Raw genomic sequence first — 18,779 nt, 5'->3', positions numbered from 1 at the left:
AGAAGCATCACACAATAGAGGCTAACTGCTTACCCACAGTCACAGTGTGAGGTGGGTCTGGAGGTGCTCCTCGGTGACTATCCTCTTAGCAGCGATTCAAGGATCCAGCACCTTCCATCTGTGACATTGCTGTATGAAACACTGTGGAAGGGGCTGGAAGCTGCTGCAGGTTGGACTCTGAGACAGAGATGAGAGTGCAGGACATTTACTACGAAGTGCTCTTGGGATTAATATTAATACATGAGGAAGGGAGAGAAGGATGTAAGCTTGGGCCGAGAGGGAAGCTGAGATGCAATGCAGCCCCCAAAATGTCTCCTCCAACCCAATGGAGAACTCTGCGCCTGGGTGGCCTTTCAGAACTGTCTTGGGTTGGGGCAGGGCGGCTGTGCTGTTCAACCTCTGTGCTTATCAGTCACTGGATGTAGATGTGGACCATCTTCCAGAAGCACCCCCAGCCGCTGAGGAATTATGTTATTCATTGTTAAAGGGAGACCTGGGTGGCTCATCACAGCATCCACAAGGGGACTAGAGCAGGGGTCAGCAAACCTTTGGTAGAAGGCCACATAGTCTCTGTCACAACTACTCTTCTCTGCTGTTGTTGCATGAAAGCAGCCAGAAGCAACAGATAAACAAATGAGGGCAACTATGTTCCAATAAAATTTTATTTATAAAAACAGGCTCACGGGCCATAGATGATGGAAGTAATTAAGAGCCAGCTCTATCAAGGACTTAGATCACTCCTGTCCAATTTCATTGGCCAGAGCTTAGTACATGGCCCCAGTGTAACTGCATAAAGTTCGGAAATGGAGTCTTTCTATGAGTCCCAAAAGAAAATAAGTGGAATTTGTGAGCATCTAGCCAGACTCTGCCACAGTGTGACTCTTGAAAATCATTTCTTAAACATGAAACAGCCCTGAAATATAGCATACATTTCCTCATCTCTATTGCTAAATAAAGTATTTTACACTTTAAACTCAAAGGAGACTTGGGAGATTTTCAAGAGTACTTCCCACTGTGTGTGAATGTCGCTCCTTGCACTGACTTTGGAACCTAATCCCCGTGTGAACTCTGACTCCACATCATGTGAAAGGGTGAAGAACAAGAGTGATAAATTAAGAGTTTGGGATTAACAGATACACATTACTATATATAAAATAGATAAATAACAAGGACCTACTGTATAGCACAGAGAACTATACTCAATATTTTATAATAACCTATAAGGGAAAAGAATCTGAAAAAAAAAGAGAAAAGATATATGTATGACTGAGTCACTTTTCTGTACACCTGAAACTAACACAACACTGTAAATCAACAAGACTTCAATTTAAAAAAAAAAAACAAGAGTGAGGAGTCAGACAGACCTGGGTCTAGAGCTCAGTTCTGCCATTTACCAGCTCTAGTAATTGGTCCCATTTCCTTCTTGATCCTCAGCTTCTTCTTTTCTAAAATGAGATGCTAATAGTGCCTACTTCATGTGGGTTTTGCAAGGATGAAAGTGCTGCTATATACCTAAAGCACTTAGCAGTTGGCACATAGAAAGGACTCAATAAATGCCAAAGATTATCAATTCTGTATTAAGAGAAGGAGCCTATAATAGAGGTGATCAAAGCCTGCTGGGGTGGCCCAATGCATTCCTCCATCCCCTGGACCTTGACTACATCTTCTACAAGGTGATCAGAGAGTTCCCCTCAGCATGTGGGGTCGGGATGAGTAAGGGTTTCTGTGACACTTGTAATTAAAAATAAATAGAACCGCGGTGGGGTGGGGATGGTGGTGTGCTGAATTGGGCAATTGGGATTGACATGTATACAGTGATGTGTATAAAATTGATGACTGATTAAAAAAATATATAATAAATAAATAAATAAATAAATAAATAGAAAATGATAGTAATACTTACCTGACAGGGTTGTTGGGAAGATAAAGTTTATGTCAATAAAAATGTGTTGAGAGCAGAAATATGCCAGGCAATACAGTAGATTCTAGGGAAACAAACATGAATAAGATATTGTATTGGTTATCTATTGCCCCAGAGCTTAATGATTTAAGACAACAATAATTTTATTGCTCACGGTTCGGTGGGTTGGCCAGGTGGTTCTTCTGCTGGTTTCAGTTGGGCTCCCTCACGCAGCTGCAGTCACCTGGTGGCTTGGCTGTGGATTGTGCTCAGCTGGGACAGCTGGGAAGGCTGTCTTCCATGAGAACAAGCACAAGAATGTATCAATCCTATGTCTGCATCATGATTGCAAACACCCCATTGGCCACAGCAAGTCACATGGTGAAGTCCAGCATCAGTGTGGAAGGGGACCACACAAGGGCATGGCATGGATACCAGAAGGAGAAATTCCTTCGGGGCCATTATTATAACAACTTACCACAAATATCTTTTATGCCCTTAAGAAAGCTGTCATCTTGCCCCCACCAGATGTATCACTCTCCACAGCCCACCTTCCCTGGTATCTCCCAAGGAAACATTGATAAGAGAATCACCCAGTGAGCTTGCATAAAATTGCATAAGTCTGACTTTCCAGCCAGACCATTAGGCATTATTATATCCATCTCACATCGTTAGATCACTCCTATTCACATGCCGCTGGTCAGAACCCAGTCACATGACCCCAATATAACTGCAAAGGAGGCTGGGAAATGTAGTCTTCCAACAAGTTCTAAAACTGAGAAATGGCTCAACCCTCACAGAGACTCTTACACTGATGTTACTTCTGCCTCCACAGGGCCCCTCACACTCTGGGAAGCTCACAGTGAGATCCTCCTTTGCCCTTTGGCATGACTTGGCTGACAGTGAAGCAATGGAGGGGAGATGGTATAATCTGTGGGGCTTGGACTGCTGGCCGGAAGTAGGGTAGGATGGCTCAGGAACATCCAGACATTAGACCATGGTCTCAAAGTCCTGGGCATAAACCCCTTAAATGGACACTGGGTGGTCCGTGCAGCCCTGTAGAGTGTGTCTCTACTTACCTTCCAGGAAGACAATGTAGGGAGGGCAATGTTCTGCTTTTCTAGCAAGGCAGCATTTGGTGGGTTGTTCCTCATCAACACCAGGAGTCAACTAGAACTCCTCTCACCACACGAAGGACAAAGCCTCACCCCTCCCTCTCAGGCCTTGGGGTGAGCCCTAGGTCTCCAGGAAGTGTCCCACATGGGGCTTCTTCTCCCCCTGTCCCCTACTTCTCTTGTCTCTCCTTGATCCTTCAATCCTCTCCCTTTAAGCCCTTCCCTATATGGTATCTAGGCTCTGATTTTTTTCTAGACACACCAACCCTCCTTAAAGGTTGGGGGGTGGGGACATCTCAGAAACAAGGTTGAATTGAAGGAGATGAAGGAAGGCAGGACCATGAGGAGACCACCAGGCTAATAAGACTCAGGGGACAGACAGAAAAGATACTTAATTGGTAGAACCAGTAGAATTTGATGATGTGAGGCTCCTGACCTCTTTCCTGCATGGACTACCCAAAGCCAGCTCCATAATTTGCAGGACCCTGCATGAAATTAAAATGTGGGCCTCCCGTTCAAAGTGCAGAAGTGCCATTAAAGGTATTACAATATTAAATTTTTTCTTTCTTCCACAGTCTCTCTTGCAACTTTTCATGGTCCTTCTTCTTTGCTATTTAATGTCATTCTAAGTAAAGAAAAATTAAAATTTTAAAATTATTAGCACAAATTTTTTACTATTCATCTTTATCTTGTGCAATGTCTGTTTTAAATGCAAATATAAGAGCATTTAACTCATATGCAGAATCATCAAAAGTGCACAATTCTTGTTTCAGAGCTCTTGCATGCCTATGTATTTTGTTTTTGCCAGAAGAGTAGAAAATCTGCGCAAAGCTAACCCAATTGTTTTCATTTCTTAATAATACATGCACATCCAGCAGGAATGATGAGGAAGGAAGGAAGAAAGGAAAGGAAAAGGAATTATAGGTTGCCCTATGTTTCCCTTTCCTTCCCTATCTTCATTTTCAGCCTAAGCAAGGGTATAATAGGGTTCCTTGGTTGTTTGTTTCTTAGAACACCACTGTCTTCTTTCTGTGTTCTAAGAACGTTCTGTCTAAAATGGAAAGCATGGCCTCTCGGGGTGGTCAGTGCCCCTATTTAGCCGTCCATAGACATAACATACTTACCTTATACACTGGTTCCCCCTTATCCATGGTTTCTCTTTCCACAGTTTCAGTGACCTGTGGTCAACCGAGGTCTGAAAATATTATATGGAAAATTCCAGAAATATATAACTCATAAGTTTTAAATTGCATGCCATTCTAAGCTGTGTGATGAAATCTCACGCTATCCTGCTCCATCCCATCTGGGATGTGAATCATCCCTTTGTCCAGCGTATCCTGCCCGTTAGTTGGTTAGTCACTCGGTAACCCTCTGGGTTATCAGATCAACTGTCAAGGTAAACGCAGTGCCCTTATTTTGCTTAATAATGGTCCCCAAAGGACAAGAGTTGTGAGGCTGGCAGTTCAGATCTGCCAAAGAGAAGCCATAAAAGTGCTTCCTTAAAGTTCTCGACTTAATAAGGAAAGAAAAAATCATAAGCCTAGGTTGCTAAGATCTATTGTAAGAACGAATCTTCTGTCTGTGAAATTGTGAAGAAGGAAAAAGACATTTATGCTAATTTTGCTGTTGCACCTCAAACTGCCAAAGTTACGACCACAGTGCATGATAAGTGCTTAGTTAAGATGGAAAAGGCATTAAATTTGTACAAGATATTTTGAGAGACCACATTCACATACCTTTTATTATGGTGTATTGTTATAATTGTTCTAATTTGTTAGTAGTTATTGTTGTTAATCTCTTACTGTGCCTACTTATAAATTGAACTTTATCATAGGTAGGTATGTATAAGGAAAAGCAGTATTTATGGGGTTTGGTACTATCTGCGGTTTCCGGCATCCTTTGGGGGTCTTGGAACATGTCCCCCACAGATAAGGGGTACTACTCTACTTATCTGGAGTCTCACTGAACCCCTCCACATCATGAGTCCCCTGAAATTTGTGCTCAGGACATCACAAATACTACATGTGAACGGGGCAGCGAGGGCTGCAGACATGCATATTAGGCACATTTCTTCTGCTCACACACACGCTCCATTGTCCAATCAAATGTCACACACAAAACTCAAGTTCAAATGATTAAACATTTCAAGATGGCAATTAAATCAAGCGCAGGGCCCTTCCTCTGAGTGCAGGGCCCCTCACATGCCCATGCAGCTGAGCTAGCCATTTGGAATTTTCACAGTCATCTCCAAATAAACACATCCCAAACTGATGTCTTCAACTTCCCACCACCACCATCATCAAATATTCTCCGCATCTCCTCCTCCCCATCTCGGTAAATTGTCCTTGCTGACATCACACACCTGTGGACACCTCTCTTCCTCACCACCAGCCCCTCGCCTCCACCACCTCCAAGCCACTGCCAAACCCTGAGGATTTTCAGCTCCAAAATATCTTCCCAATCTGTCCACTTTTATTTATCTCCACTACTTGGTGTGTAAGCCACCATCACCTCTTGTCTGAACAACTGTAATAGCCTCTTACTTGGTCTTCCGGCCTCCAGTTTCACCCCTTATGCTCCATTCTCCACAGAGTTTTTGGATCAACCTAAAATGTAAAGACTCTGTTCAACCTCTGCTACTGAAATCCTTTCATTAACAGGCTCCTTCTGACCCTTCAGATCTGAGCTCAAATGTTACTTCCTCACGGAGGCCTTCCTGGGGCCCCCAGTACAAAGTGGGCCCGCCCCATACCCAGCCCATTCTTCTCTCTCCGAGAGCCAGTTCTTTTCCTTTGCCACACGTATCACAACTTGAAACTATACATTTGGGGGTGTTTCTTGAGCTAGAGTATAAATTCAAAGACAAAGACTCTGTTTCATTCACCACACTATTTACCCAGCAACTAGCACAGTGCTTGGTCCTTGGTGGGCACTCGATTTTTTTTTAAGAAATGAATAAAGGGATTTATGAGGTGAAGAAGAAAGAAGGGTCTAGGCTAACACCAGGGTCTCTGGATGACATGACAGGGGGCTAGTGGTGGCACACAGAGGGAGGAGCAGTTCTGAGGGGAAAATAATGAATTTGGAAAGAGAATGAGGTGATGCACGTGAGCTTGCTTGGTGAGCTACAGACCTTATAAACGTGCAAAAGTAGCAGAAGCCAAGTTGAGCTAGTGTGAGCTGAGGTCACAAATCCTCAAGACCAGCACACGTGAAGAGTGAATTAAATAATTATGCTTGGATCATAGGCATAAACCAGGACGGGTCAGCCAACAGGACATTTGGTCACCCTAGGAATAGATTATATAGACATAAAGACAAATATAGACATATATAGGCTGTGTCACAGGGCCCAAGAGCAAGAGTGCAGGGGCACCTCAGATCATTCTAGAACTGACAATAAGAAAGCACTTAGGAAAAAGGCAGTTTCCTCTCTCTCTCATTCTCTTCTCTCCCCATCATTTCCAGATCCAACTTCCCAGGGAAAAGCTCTAACTGGCCCAGCTTGGGTGGTGCCAATGCCCTCCAGTTCACTCTACTGGGACCAGGAAACAGGAGACTGCTTCACAGACGTGGCTTCCAGGTAGTACATGAAGCTGGGCAGACTCTCAAAAGTGATTAACTACAAAATATAAATAACGTTATGGTATTCCAGCTCAGCTGGCAAGGTGTGATGTGACATCAAGTAAGTGGTAGAGTCAGATATTGTCCAAAAGCTCCTAGCAGGGAAAGATAGTCAGGGAAGACTTCCTGGAAGAGGTGATCCTTGAGAGAGCGGGAGACTTTGGATGGAGACGGAGGAACCAGAGAAATTTCAGGAGACGGGAACGGCATGCACAAAGACCAGGAAGCAGGATAAATGATCATTCGTAAATTGGTCATTCTCATTTGTCTTTTGCTCTTCCCCTATTTAGCCTCATGGTTTGTTATTGTGAAGTCATTTTTTTTGTTTGGTAATAATCTGTTTGAGGATTTGAAACCTTGCTCCCCATCATCCTCCCGCTCCTCATAGATGGGCAGCAGTGAGCAGCTGGCCATAACTGGCATCGTCTACAGGGTCCAGGCTGTAGGATTGACTAAGTGAAGCCACTTTATGAGAAGCCATTTTTTACAAAAATTTCTGTAACAGAGCTTTCCTAATCATGCATTAGTGGGTCAACCAGTGTTTTTTTTTTTTTTTTTTTTTAGTGATTTAATACAGCAGAATAGTACATATTAGAATTTATTGCAGGAAGGAAGGGTAAATATCGCTTCATGAAACTGTTTCAGTCACATTTACATGGATGCGTGGGCCATGGTCAAAAATATTTCAGAACATTGCCTGAGTCAGACTCTCCTTTTATTAACTTCTACTCCTGAGGAATGGCTTTATGGGAGAGAGTATGGAGGTCAATGATGTTTACTGGATGCTTTCCTAAGATTTGAAATGCGATGGAATGGAATCCTCCGGCTTTGGGGTTTTGTGCTTTTAAGAGGTGCAGAAATGTATGTCATGCTCAATTATAAAGTGCTTCTCTTCCCTTCCTCTCCTTCTCCACTCCTGTCCTCCTTCTGTCCATGAATAGGTCCATCGACATGGAGCAGACAAAAGAGAACGAGCACAGGCTGATATGTAACAGTGACGCACGGCGTGGACAAGAATTTGCTGCTTCTCAGCCTCAGTGTGGATCCTTCTGATGGGCAGCTCATGGAAATGCCTTAATAGTGACTGGTCATGACCCTGGAACTGTCTCGCTAAGATACAAAACGACCAGACTTCCCTCCCATCCACGAACAGATCAACCCAAATCTTCAGACGGCCATGCCAAGCATTCAGGTTCACCAGGTTGCTCAGAGTGGACCAGCCCCTGAAGAGCATGCTAAGCAAATTCCCAGGGGTCCAGCTACGAGGTCAAGATGTTAAGAGCCGACAGATTCTGCCCTACTCTTCCCCACCCACGGAAAAGTGCAGCCTTTGGGTCACTGCATAGGCCACTGAACAAATGCCCATTTGGCCCGTGAGCCAAGACTTGCTCATTGCACTGTGGGAGGTCAGTTTCCTTTTTCCCTAAGAATCCAACATTGAGTTTCCCAGTCTCTCTTCTCATTATACATTCCAGCTGTTTCCTGCAGCCGCCTGCTGGGTGAGAGCACTGCGCTGGGAGACCTGGCTCCGAGACCAGCCTCCAGCACTCTCTAGCCATAGCTCGGCTACAAATCCTCTGTCCTCCTGGAGCTCTGTTTCTTCATCTGCAAAATGGGAGAACCCTTCCTGGGCTGCCCTGCAGGGCTGTGGAGGGGATCGGGTGGCACGATTGCCACTTCCCCTTCTGGAAGCCGAAGGTAGTGGGCATACAGTAAGCCACTGTCCCTGACTGCAGTCTGGTGGGAGTCGGAGGGGTAGGGAGGAGGGAGAGGCTGGGGTTGATGCTCAGACGAAATGCTGACCCAGGGACACCTTCATTGTACTTGGCCCTCGGACCACCCACAACTTTCCCAGCAGTCTTGCCTCACCTTAAAACCACCCAGCAAGAAAAGGGGGAAACTATTTCCCTCAGTAAAGCCCTCGGGTCCTCCTTCTGAAACCGGAGCTTCGGGGAGAGCCGCGAGTGAGTGGAGACCCAGTGTTTAGTCTGTGGCAGCTCATGTGCATAGGACGACTCAGGAGGATCTAGCTAAGCTACCAAGGCCACTCGGAGGAGTCTGGCTGGGATGGAGGCTCATTCAAAGGGCAGCTGAGCCCAGGACAACTGAGGCTGAGGTGAGATGCTGGTCCAGAGTGAGTGAGGATGGAAAGGTTTAACAGGCTGCCCTCAGTGTGCAAACTGGGGTCAGGCATGGGATGGGCTGGGGTCAACTGGATGGGCTTCCAGGTGGAGGCTTCTGGAGTAATGTGAGGCGGTTTGGCAATCTGAGAGCTTCTTCCTCAGTAGATCCCTGAAAGGGAATGTAAACAGCACGTGGTCTCCTTGGGGCCCCGTGCGTGACTAAAGCTGGGAAGGGAAGAGCCCTGACCCACCTCCCACTTCCGTCAGACTCCCCACCTTGAACCCTGGGAGAAGCCAGCAGTGGTGCCCCCACATCTCAGCCCCTCCAGAGGTGGAAAGTATAACAGGAGAAACATCTGCTCCCCTTCATGGGAGTAAAATGGTCTCTGTGTGTGTGTCTCTGCTTCCTCCTCAGGCCTCCCCTCTCCCATCTCTCTTTCTTCCCGACTTTTATAAACATAATATGCGATGCCTGGGCTCACAAGCCAAATCCCTGAGATATCTGGGTGGTTCTGACATGTGTGGTTCGTTTTCTCCCATGAAGTCCTGGCTGCCAGGTCAAGACACATCCCTGAAGAGAGGCAGGGAAGGAACAGGAAGCAGAGATGAGTCGAAGGTGTGAGGAATCCAGGGAATGAAGGACAAGCTAGACTCACACCCTGGAGGTGTCACCACCTTCTCAGCCCATGCACTTAGTGACAGCTGGGGACACTTTGATTTGTCCCTTCCTGACGTTGAAACCTCCTTAACCCCAGGCCATGCCTTCCACCTGCACCTTATTTTGTCCAAAGCTTAATGCCAGGACTCAGCAAGTCATAAATAATGGTAAAATGAAGAATATCTAGTGGATGTTAAATTGTTCAATACATCAGGCTGACTGGACACCTCCCGCTCTAACTAAAGGGAACAGTGACAGCAAAAGCAGCTGTTCCCTGCTGGCTACCAGCCACTCAAGCCATGCATTTTGACCAATATTCAGATCAAATGTGCGCACCCGTAATTATTTTTTTCCAGCATTATTGCAAAGTCCCCCCTCTCGGGTTTTCCCTTTTATCTCCCAGCCTCTCTTTTCCTAGACTCATCAGCCCATGTGCTTCATAGGAGACCAGAGATACTCATGCTGATGAATTGCTCTGGATATGGGGAAACAAGTTCAGGAATACAATAGTCCTTGTGTCATAGAAAGAGAGAAGATGCTCAACCCCCTTTCTCCATAACACTTCATTTTATCACTGCCTGACATGATAGTGTATGTGCTATGTGTATCTCCTGGGTCCTCCACTACAAGATAAGCTCCATAAGGACAGAGACCTTGACTTTTAGGGTCAACTGCTCGCTACTGCATCCCTAGTGCCTGGGACAGTGCCTGGAACATAGTAGGCATTCCGTGAATATTTATTCAATGAACAGATGGTTGAGTGAATCTCTCTGATCAGATTAGATTATGAATGAGAAGTGAAATGTCTAACCACACAAACACAGTGGGCGCAGACATGCATGTACAACCACACACAGGACTGGGAGGGTTTGTGCATGAATATGATAATGATAATAATATTAATGCTGATAATAATGGCTAAAAGTCATGCCTTTCTATGCCAGGGACTGCTAAGCATGTACAAGCACTGTCTCAGTGAATATTCACAATGTTTCGTCCTACTTTAAAGATGACAGATCTTTCAAAGAGATTAAGTGACTTGGCAAAATCAAGACTTAGTTAAGAGCAGAGCCAAGACTGAAGGCAGATCCATTTGCCTATAAAGTCCATGCATCTTAACCATGATGCTTCCTCAAAGTCATCATTTCATTCATGCATTCATTGTGTCCAGTGAAATATTATTATATTATTGTTTGATTTCTCATGGATGCCTAAGCTCCATCACTAAATTAGAACTTCCTAGAGTTAGGGACTATATCTTATTTCCTTATTATCTTCCAAGCAGAACCCAGTACTATGAGCTGCACAGAGCAGATACACAACACAGATCTATCCAATTAATTAATTAAGATAACCATAGAGCACATCACAAAAGAGAACTCAACTATAGATTACTTTCAAAGAAAGAAAGAAATGATAAGACAGAGGTGTCAAAATGGCCCTTCCTGGCTGGAAACCTCCCCTGGTTAGGGCCAAGTTTTATTTCTGTTTATATTTTCAATGGTTCACAAAGTTCTTGGCATCAAGCTTGTTGCATGAATTAAGAAAAACTGGTTCATAACCTGGGGTCTCACAGAGTGGTAGAATTGAAGAGTCTTGGGGATATTTTATCTAGACTTCCGAAGGTTTTGATGGTTAAGCACCTCATATGATGTCTAGCATACTGAAAATACTCAAAAAATTCATTGAATAAATCAGTAGTGGCCTCATAGTAACTGGCACAGTATCTGATATAGAGTAAATATTCAATAACTGGTTACTAAATTATATGATCAAATGATTTTTGCTGATTGAATAAAAAATAGTTTCCATTTATTGAGCCAGGCACTAACTATTTTGCATTAATCATCTCATCTAACCCTCACATTACTCTATGGAGTAGGTATTATTATAACTTGTATTTTACAGATAAAGAAACTGAGGCTCAAAAAGTTTAAGTAATTTGTCTAAGGTCCCACAGGTATAAGGGGTGGAAATAGGAATTGAATAGTTTGATTCCAAAGGTTTAGCCATGATGCTTGGTCCTGCCCTGTCAGCTCCTTCTGGCAGAGGCACTGTGACCTGACAACATGATGGTCCTGGAAAGACCTAAGTCCATGAGCCCGCTTCCTGGAAAGAACTTCAGGTACATGGCACAACCTTAAGGGGGCGCCATCTTCTGACTTCCCCAGTAGCCCACAGCCAGAATCACCTATGTTCTCCCTTCAAGGCTTGGGTAGGAACATAAAAGGGTTGAGGGCTCTTGGTCCACACGGGGTGTCCAGTATCCAAGTTCTTTGCTTTCATTTTGTGATTTAGGTGTCTCAAAATCATGTGACATAGATACTGATTTTATCCCCATTTTATGGAGGAAGAAACTGACGCTTAAGGAGGTTGAGTTTACTTATCCAAGTTCACGCTGCTGGGAAGTGGCAGAGCTGGGTTTTGAGCTCAGGTCATCTGGCTTCCCAAGGTCTTAACCACCAAGCCCGCTTTATTTACATTTTACAGTGTCTAGAAACTACCAGTCAAGACATTACTATTTTTTAAAATTTTATTGACGTATAGTTGATTTACAATATTGTGTTAATTTCTGCTGTACAGCAAAGTGACTCAGTTATACATATATATATTCTTTTTCATATTCTTTTCCATGATGGTTTATCACAGGATATTGAATATATTTCCCTGTGCTATATATACAGTAGGACCTTGTTGTTTACCCATCCTATATATAATAGTTTGCATCTGCTAACCCCAAACTCCCAATCCTGCCTTCTCCCACACCCCCTCCTCCTTGGCAACCACAGATCTATTCTCTATGTCAAGACATTACTGTTGATATAATAATTATAATCACGGCATAATTATAATCAGACAGTGAGTGCTTACTGTTGGCCAAGCATTGTTCTAAGAGTGTATTCCTTATTTGCTCCTTCTGCCAATGCTACAGAATGAGGACTATTAGCCACATTTACTAACAAGAAAACTGAAGCTAATGCAAATAAGTAAGTGATAGAGCTGGGATTTGAATGAGGCCTGGCTAATTCCAACAGTTGGATACCTCCAACCCCTCCTGGTATCCATGTCCTTAACCATTAAGCTTTCTGGTCTTCCTATTTTGACTTCGCTTTTGCCTTTGAGGTTGTACTACATACCTCATCAACTCTATGTCCTGTGCTGTATATTGCTTGGGAGCAGTCAAGGAGATTACAGGAAGTGCAAAGACTTGTTGATGACTCTATCTTCTACTGTACCAGTCAGGGTAGCCCTGGTTTTCTGCCCTTTTCTACAAAATCATCAGGGTAACACTCTCATAGGATTTTAAAATAGATGGTCATTGGAAAGATGCTCCTGCTCTGCTAGAATACATTTGGTTAGAAAAAATGTGTGATGGGACATAATCTCATTCATGAGCAGAAGGACCTCCTCAAGGAGAATCTGAAATCGTCCCTTTCACCAACTGCTAAGCAACAGAAAGAGAAGTAAACCTATGTGCAGAGGAAGAAATGTAGATGCTAAGTGAATGCCATTAGCAGGTAGGTTTAGACCCCTTCAAATTACATTGCAAAACCTATAAAAACCTGTTGGAAAATGAATAATTCAAAGAGATGGCTCTAGGTGTTTTCCAGAAATAAGCGTGTTACATTGTTATCATTAGAATCAACATTGTCAGAGCAAGTCTTCCACATTAATTAAGCTGGCAAATGCTTCTGAGTATAATTTAGGCAATCAGGGAATGATCGGCATAACTCCTAACATCCGTATGAATTCATGGTGTTCAGAGCTTTTTCACATACACTGTATTGCTTTGTCCTTACCACAAACCACTGAGATCTACAGGATTTCCACTTAGAATTAAGGAGACTAAGGTTCAGATTTTAGGTTTCCTGAATTCAAATCCATTGTTTTTTCCATTACTCTTAAATATAATAATAATAATAATGAATAATAATGGAAATTAAGGGAATATCCTGGCAAAGCAGATATATTCCCCTTTCACAATTCTGCCTGGGCCTTGCGTGACATGTTGGCTTCTTCTATTTTATAAGAGATGTTGAACAATGAGTTAAAAATGGATGCAATTCCTCCCTTCTGGATGATTACATTCAGGTAAGGTAACGGTGTTGCCCATATAAAGAGTAAGCACTTGTGCATTCATCAGATGCAAGGACACAGGGCTTTGCTGGCACATGACGAGGTTTTGTGCAAATTCCAGAAAGGTGCCTCATCCTCTGAACTGACATGACCCCAGGCGAAGACACAGCTACTGACCAGCACAGTACTGGCTGAATTTAGCCCCCATTTGTCGTCCAAGCCAGACACCTTTGTCCAGTACACAGATTGCACAACCAAAGGCAAAGACTCACACTCCAGAGGAGGTGAAGATGTACATAAATGGACCATTGCAGCGATGTAATTAATATCATAAAAGATTTAAGAAAGGTACTTCAAGATGATTAACTAGGAGTTCTGCTGAAACTTTTATTTTTAATACTATAGCTGACATTTGAGAGAGGCCAACTGTTCTTTTTCCCTGATCCTTAATCAATTAAGAGATAAAATTTAAAAATAAGCTGATATTAGAGAATGTGACTTTAAGACTATGGGCAAGTAGACTTTTTCATACTAAACCTCAGGATCAGATGAATTTACCCATCTGGTCAGTTACAGGCCACATTGGGTTTTCACTACCTACAGCCCACCTGGACCCACCCTGGGGCCTGGCCATGTCAAACTCAATTTTCGGAGAAGCCAAGCAGAATGTGTGCTTCCTACAAAGTGGATTACATACGAGACAGAAGGAAGAAAAGATTGAGATACCCATTCCCAGTTCCTTAACCCCAATTCAAAAATTCAAATGGCCAGGAATTATAGCAGAGCTTCTCCCACATGGAGAGAAACATCAGAAATTGGGAAGGATTCCCACTCTACCCTGATCTCCATTTAACAAATATGAAGATGTTATCCCTTTCTATTCCCAGCAATAGACCATGTGCAGAGACCATATCTGTTCTACTCTCCTTTTTTTCTCCAGTACCCATCACAATACTTGGCATGTAGTAGGTACTCAATAAACATATTTCAAAAAAATAATGATTAAGTGTTGACTGAAAAGCTCAGAAAAGGCCTCCAGAAAGGAAATGACATTTGAGTTAAGCCTTAAAGAATCAATAGCCAATTCACAAGCATAGTCTACCAAACATTTAGAGAAGAGCTAACACCTATCTTTCTCAAACTCTTCCAAAATATAGCAGAGGGAGGAACACTCCCAAACTCATTCTACGAGGCCACAATCACCCTGATACCAAAACCAGACAAAGATGTCACAAAAAAAGAAAACTACAGACCAATATCACTGATGAATATAGATGCAAAAATCCTCAACAAAATACTAGCAAACAGAATCCAACAGCACATTAAAAGGATCATACACCATGATCAAGTGGGTTTTATCCCAGGAATTCAAGGATTCTTCAATATACGCAAATCAATCAATGTGATACACCATATTAACAAATTGAAGGAGAAATACCATATGATCATCTCAAGAGATGCAGAGAAAGCTTTCGACAAAATTCAATACTGATTTATGATAAAAGCCCTCCAGAAAGTAGGCATAGAGGGAACTTACCTCAACATAATAAAGGCCATATATGACAAATCCACAGCCAACATCGTCCTCAATGGTGAAAAACTGGAACCATTTCCACCAAGATCAGGAACAAGACAAGGTTGCCCACTCTCACTACTATTATTCAACATAGTTTTGGAAGTTTTAACCACAGCAATCAGAGAAGAAAAAGAAATAAAAGGAATCCAAATCGGAAAAGAAGAAGTAAAGCTATCACTGTTTGCAGATGACATGATACTATACATAGGTAATCCTAAAGATGCCACCAGAAAACTACTAGAGTTAATCAATGAATTTGATAAAGTAGCAGGATACAAAATTAATGCACAGAAATCTCTTGCATTCCTATACACTAATGATGAAATATCTGAAAGTGAAATCAAGAAAACACTCCCATTTACCACTGCAACAAAAAGAATAAAACACCTAGGAATAAACCTACCTAAGAAGACAAAAGACCTGTATGCAGAAAGTTATAAGACACTGATGAAAGAAATTAAAGATGATACAAATAGATGGAGAGCTATACCATGTTCTTGGATTGGAAGAATCAACATTGTGAAAATGACTCTACTACCCAAAGCAATCTACAGATTCAATGCAATCCCTATCAAACTACCAAGGGCATTTTTCACAGAAATAGAACAAAAAATTTCACAATTTGTATGGAAACACAAAAGACCCTGAATAGCCAAAGCAATCTTGAGAAAGAAAAACGGAGCTGGAGGAATCAGGCTCCCAGACTTCAGACTGTACTACAAAGCTACAGTAATCAAGACAGTATGGTACTGGCACAAAAACAGAAATATAGATCAATGGAACAGGATAGAAAGCCCAGAGATAAATCCACGCACATATGGTCACCTTATCTTTGATAAAGGAGGCAAGAATATACAAAAGAGAAAAGACAGCCTCTTCAATAAGTGGTGCTGGGAAAACTGGACAGCTACATGTAAAAGAATGAAATTAGAACACTCCCTAACACCATACACAAAAATAAACTCAAAATGGATTAAAGACCTAAATGTAAGGCCAGACACTATCAAACTCTTAGAGGAAAACATAGGCAGAACACTCTATGACATAAATCACAGCAAGATCCTTTTTGACCCACCTCCTAGAGAAATGGAAATAAAAACAAAAATAAACAAATGGGACTGAATGAAACTTAAAAGCTTTTGCACAGCAAAGGAAACCATAAACAAGACAAAAAGACAACCCTCAGAATGGGAGAAAATATTTGCAAATGAAGCAACAGACAAAGGATTAATCTCCAAAATTTACAAGCAGCTCATGCAGCTCAATATCAAAAAAACAAACAACCCAATCCAAAAATGGGCAGAAGACCTAAACAGACATTTCTCCAAAGAAGATATACAGATTGCCAACAAACACATGAAAGAATGCTCAACATCATTAATCATTAGAGAAATGCAAGTCAAAATTACAATGAGATATCATCTCACACTGGTCAGAATGGCCATCATCAAAAAATCTACAAACAATAAATGCTGGAGAGGGTGTGGAGAAAAGGGAACCTCATACACTGTTGGTGGGAATGTAAATTGATACAGCCACTATGAAGAACAGTATGGAGGTTCTTTAAAAAACTAAAAATAGGACTACCATACAACCCAGCAGTCCCACTACTGGGCATATACCCTGAGAAAACCATAATTCAAAAAGAGTCATGTACCACAATGTTCACTGCAGCTCTATTTACAATAGCCAGGACATGGAAGCAACCTAAGTGTCCACTGACAGATGAATGGGTAAAGAAGATGTGGCACATATATACAATGGAATATTACTCAGCCATAAAAAGAAATGAAATTGAGTTATTTGTAGTGAGGTGGATGGACCTAGAGTCTGTCATGCAGAGTGAAGTAAGTCAGAAAGTGAAAAACAAATACCATATGCTAACACATATATATGGAATCTAAAAAAAAAAAAACAAAAGATCATGAAGAACCTAGGGGCATGACGGGAATAAAGACGCAGACCTACTAGAGAATGGACTTGAGGACATGGGGAGGGGGAAGGGTAAGCTGGGGCAAAGTGAGAGAGTGGCATGGACATATATACACTACCAAATGTAAAATAGATAGCTAGTGGGAAGCAGTCGCATAGGACAGGGAGATCAGCTCAGCGCTTTGTGACCAGCTAGAAAGGTGGGATAGGGAGGGTGGGAGAGAGAGAGACACAAGAGGGAAGAGAGATGGAGATACATGTATATGTATAACTGATTCACTTTGTTATAAAGCAGAAACTAACACACCATTGTAAAGCAATTATACTCCAATAAAAACGTTAAAATAAATAAATAAATAAAAAAGAATCAGTAGCGAAGACAAAGCAATATTGGAAGGGAATTGCAGGGAGTTCAATAGGGGCAGCAGGATCTGTGAAAAGGGAAAGATGGGAGGTGACACAGGAGAAGCCAGATGGTAAAATGTCTCATGTGCCAATCAAAGCAGTACTGGAATACAAAGAAAAGTAAACAAGGATGAGCCGTGGATTAGCGGAGTAATGTCTGGGTTGACATGACAGAAGCTGAGACCTTATAGATATGCCTCCTCCAAACCTCCGATTTAAATGCCCATAGAGATGCACCAAAAGACAAAATCATCCTCAAGGAAGTGAACAGAAGATAAACAAAGATTGTAAATTACATAATTTCTGGGAGAAGTTCCACCATCCACTTTATGGGAGGAGATGCTGCTACAAAGTACATTCTAGAGCTTTGTCTCATGTGCTCTACCTTGAACCAGAATAGCAGAAGCCCCCAAAACGCAGAAACCAACACTCTAACCCACTCACACTGCCTCTCCCTATGGGCCCAGAATCCAAAGACAGAGGTGCCCCTGCCCCAGGTACCCAGAAACTGTCTTCTGAGCCAGCCAGATCCCTGATCCTCTTCTTGCCTACATCAGCTCCTTCATTTATAGATCCTTCTAGAAAGCACTACTCCCAGCATAGAACATGCTACCATCTCGGGATACTTGGGCACATTGCAAATGAAAAGAAACAGAATTGAGGCAAGAGGCAAGGGCAAGGTGGTGGAGGGACTTCTCATGGCCTTCAGTCCTTAAAAGTAGCTACAAAGTGCCTATAACTCAGAGAACCCATTGGTGGGAACAGGAGACGACCGGTCTCCCTCAGGCCTATCCACATTTAAAGAAGGGCAAACCTGTATAACATGCAGTTAATAGGCCAAATAAGATAAGAACTAAGTGACCATTGGATATGGTCTCAGTTAGGCATTAGGAATCCTAACCACAGTTGTATCAGTGGAACGATGGGGCAGATTGGAGTGGACTTAAGAGAGAATGGGAGGAGGGGACGTGCAGACAGAGCATAGACAACTCTTTGAAGGAACTTGGCTACAGAGGGAAGCAAAGAATAGAAAGGTTTTGGGAAAGTACCGTCACAGAAAGTTCATTTGTTTTTAAGATGGAAGGGATAACAGCACGTGTGTATGTTTGCGGCTTTTGCACAAGAAAAGGTAAAGATTGATCATGTAGGGGAGAGAGGGGAGAATTGTTGGAGATATCCTTGAGTGTTTGGCTTTAGATTGAAACCACATTTACAGTAAGAAGAGGGTAGGCAAAGAGGGTGGGCATGGATACTGGTACAGCATGGATGGGAGATAGAATTGTCACAAAATAAAAGATTGTGAACATGGACACTAGCTAAATAGATTAAGGTACATAGGAATAACCATTGCACATATTTTAACTCAAAG

At 42.5% G+C, this 18,779-nt stretch overlaps 2 long non-coding RNA genes across 11 annotated transcripts in view; both read right to left on the bottom strand.

Moving 5' to 3' along the window:
- Positions 1-18,779, bottom strand: part of LOC309640616 — a 441,572-nt gene that overhangs the window by 181,881 nt on the left and 240,912 nt on the right. The window lies entirely within an intron of this gene.
- Positions 1-18,779, bottom strand: part of LOC309640608 — a 40,831-nt gene that overhangs the window by 14,611 nt on the left and 7,441 nt on the right. For 4 of the 10 annotated variants that reach the window (XR_014252292.1, XR_014252293.1, XR_014252294.1 and 1 more), the window contains exons 1-3: positions 2,076-6,457; positions 1,904-1,985; positions 34-177 (exon numbers count right to left, since the gene is read on the bottom strand). This is a non-coding gene — a long non-coding RNA (uncharacterized lncRNA). Of the gene's footprint in view, positions 1-33; positions 178-1,903; positions 1,986-2,075; positions 6,458-18,779 lie in introns of those variants that run through there. The other 6 variants (XR_014252289.1, XR_014252290.1, XR_014252296.1 and 3 more) reach the window with 6 other exon arrangements.

Source organism: Balaenoptera physalus (assembly GCF_965194825.1).
Source record: "Balaenoptera physalus genome assembly, chromosome: 13".
Taxonomy (NCBI): domain Eukaryota; kingdom Metazoa; phylum Chordata; class Mammalia; order Artiodactyla; family Balaenopteridae; genus Balaenoptera; species Balaenoptera physalus.
This window is presented reverse-complemented; position numbering and strand designations above follow the sequence as displayed.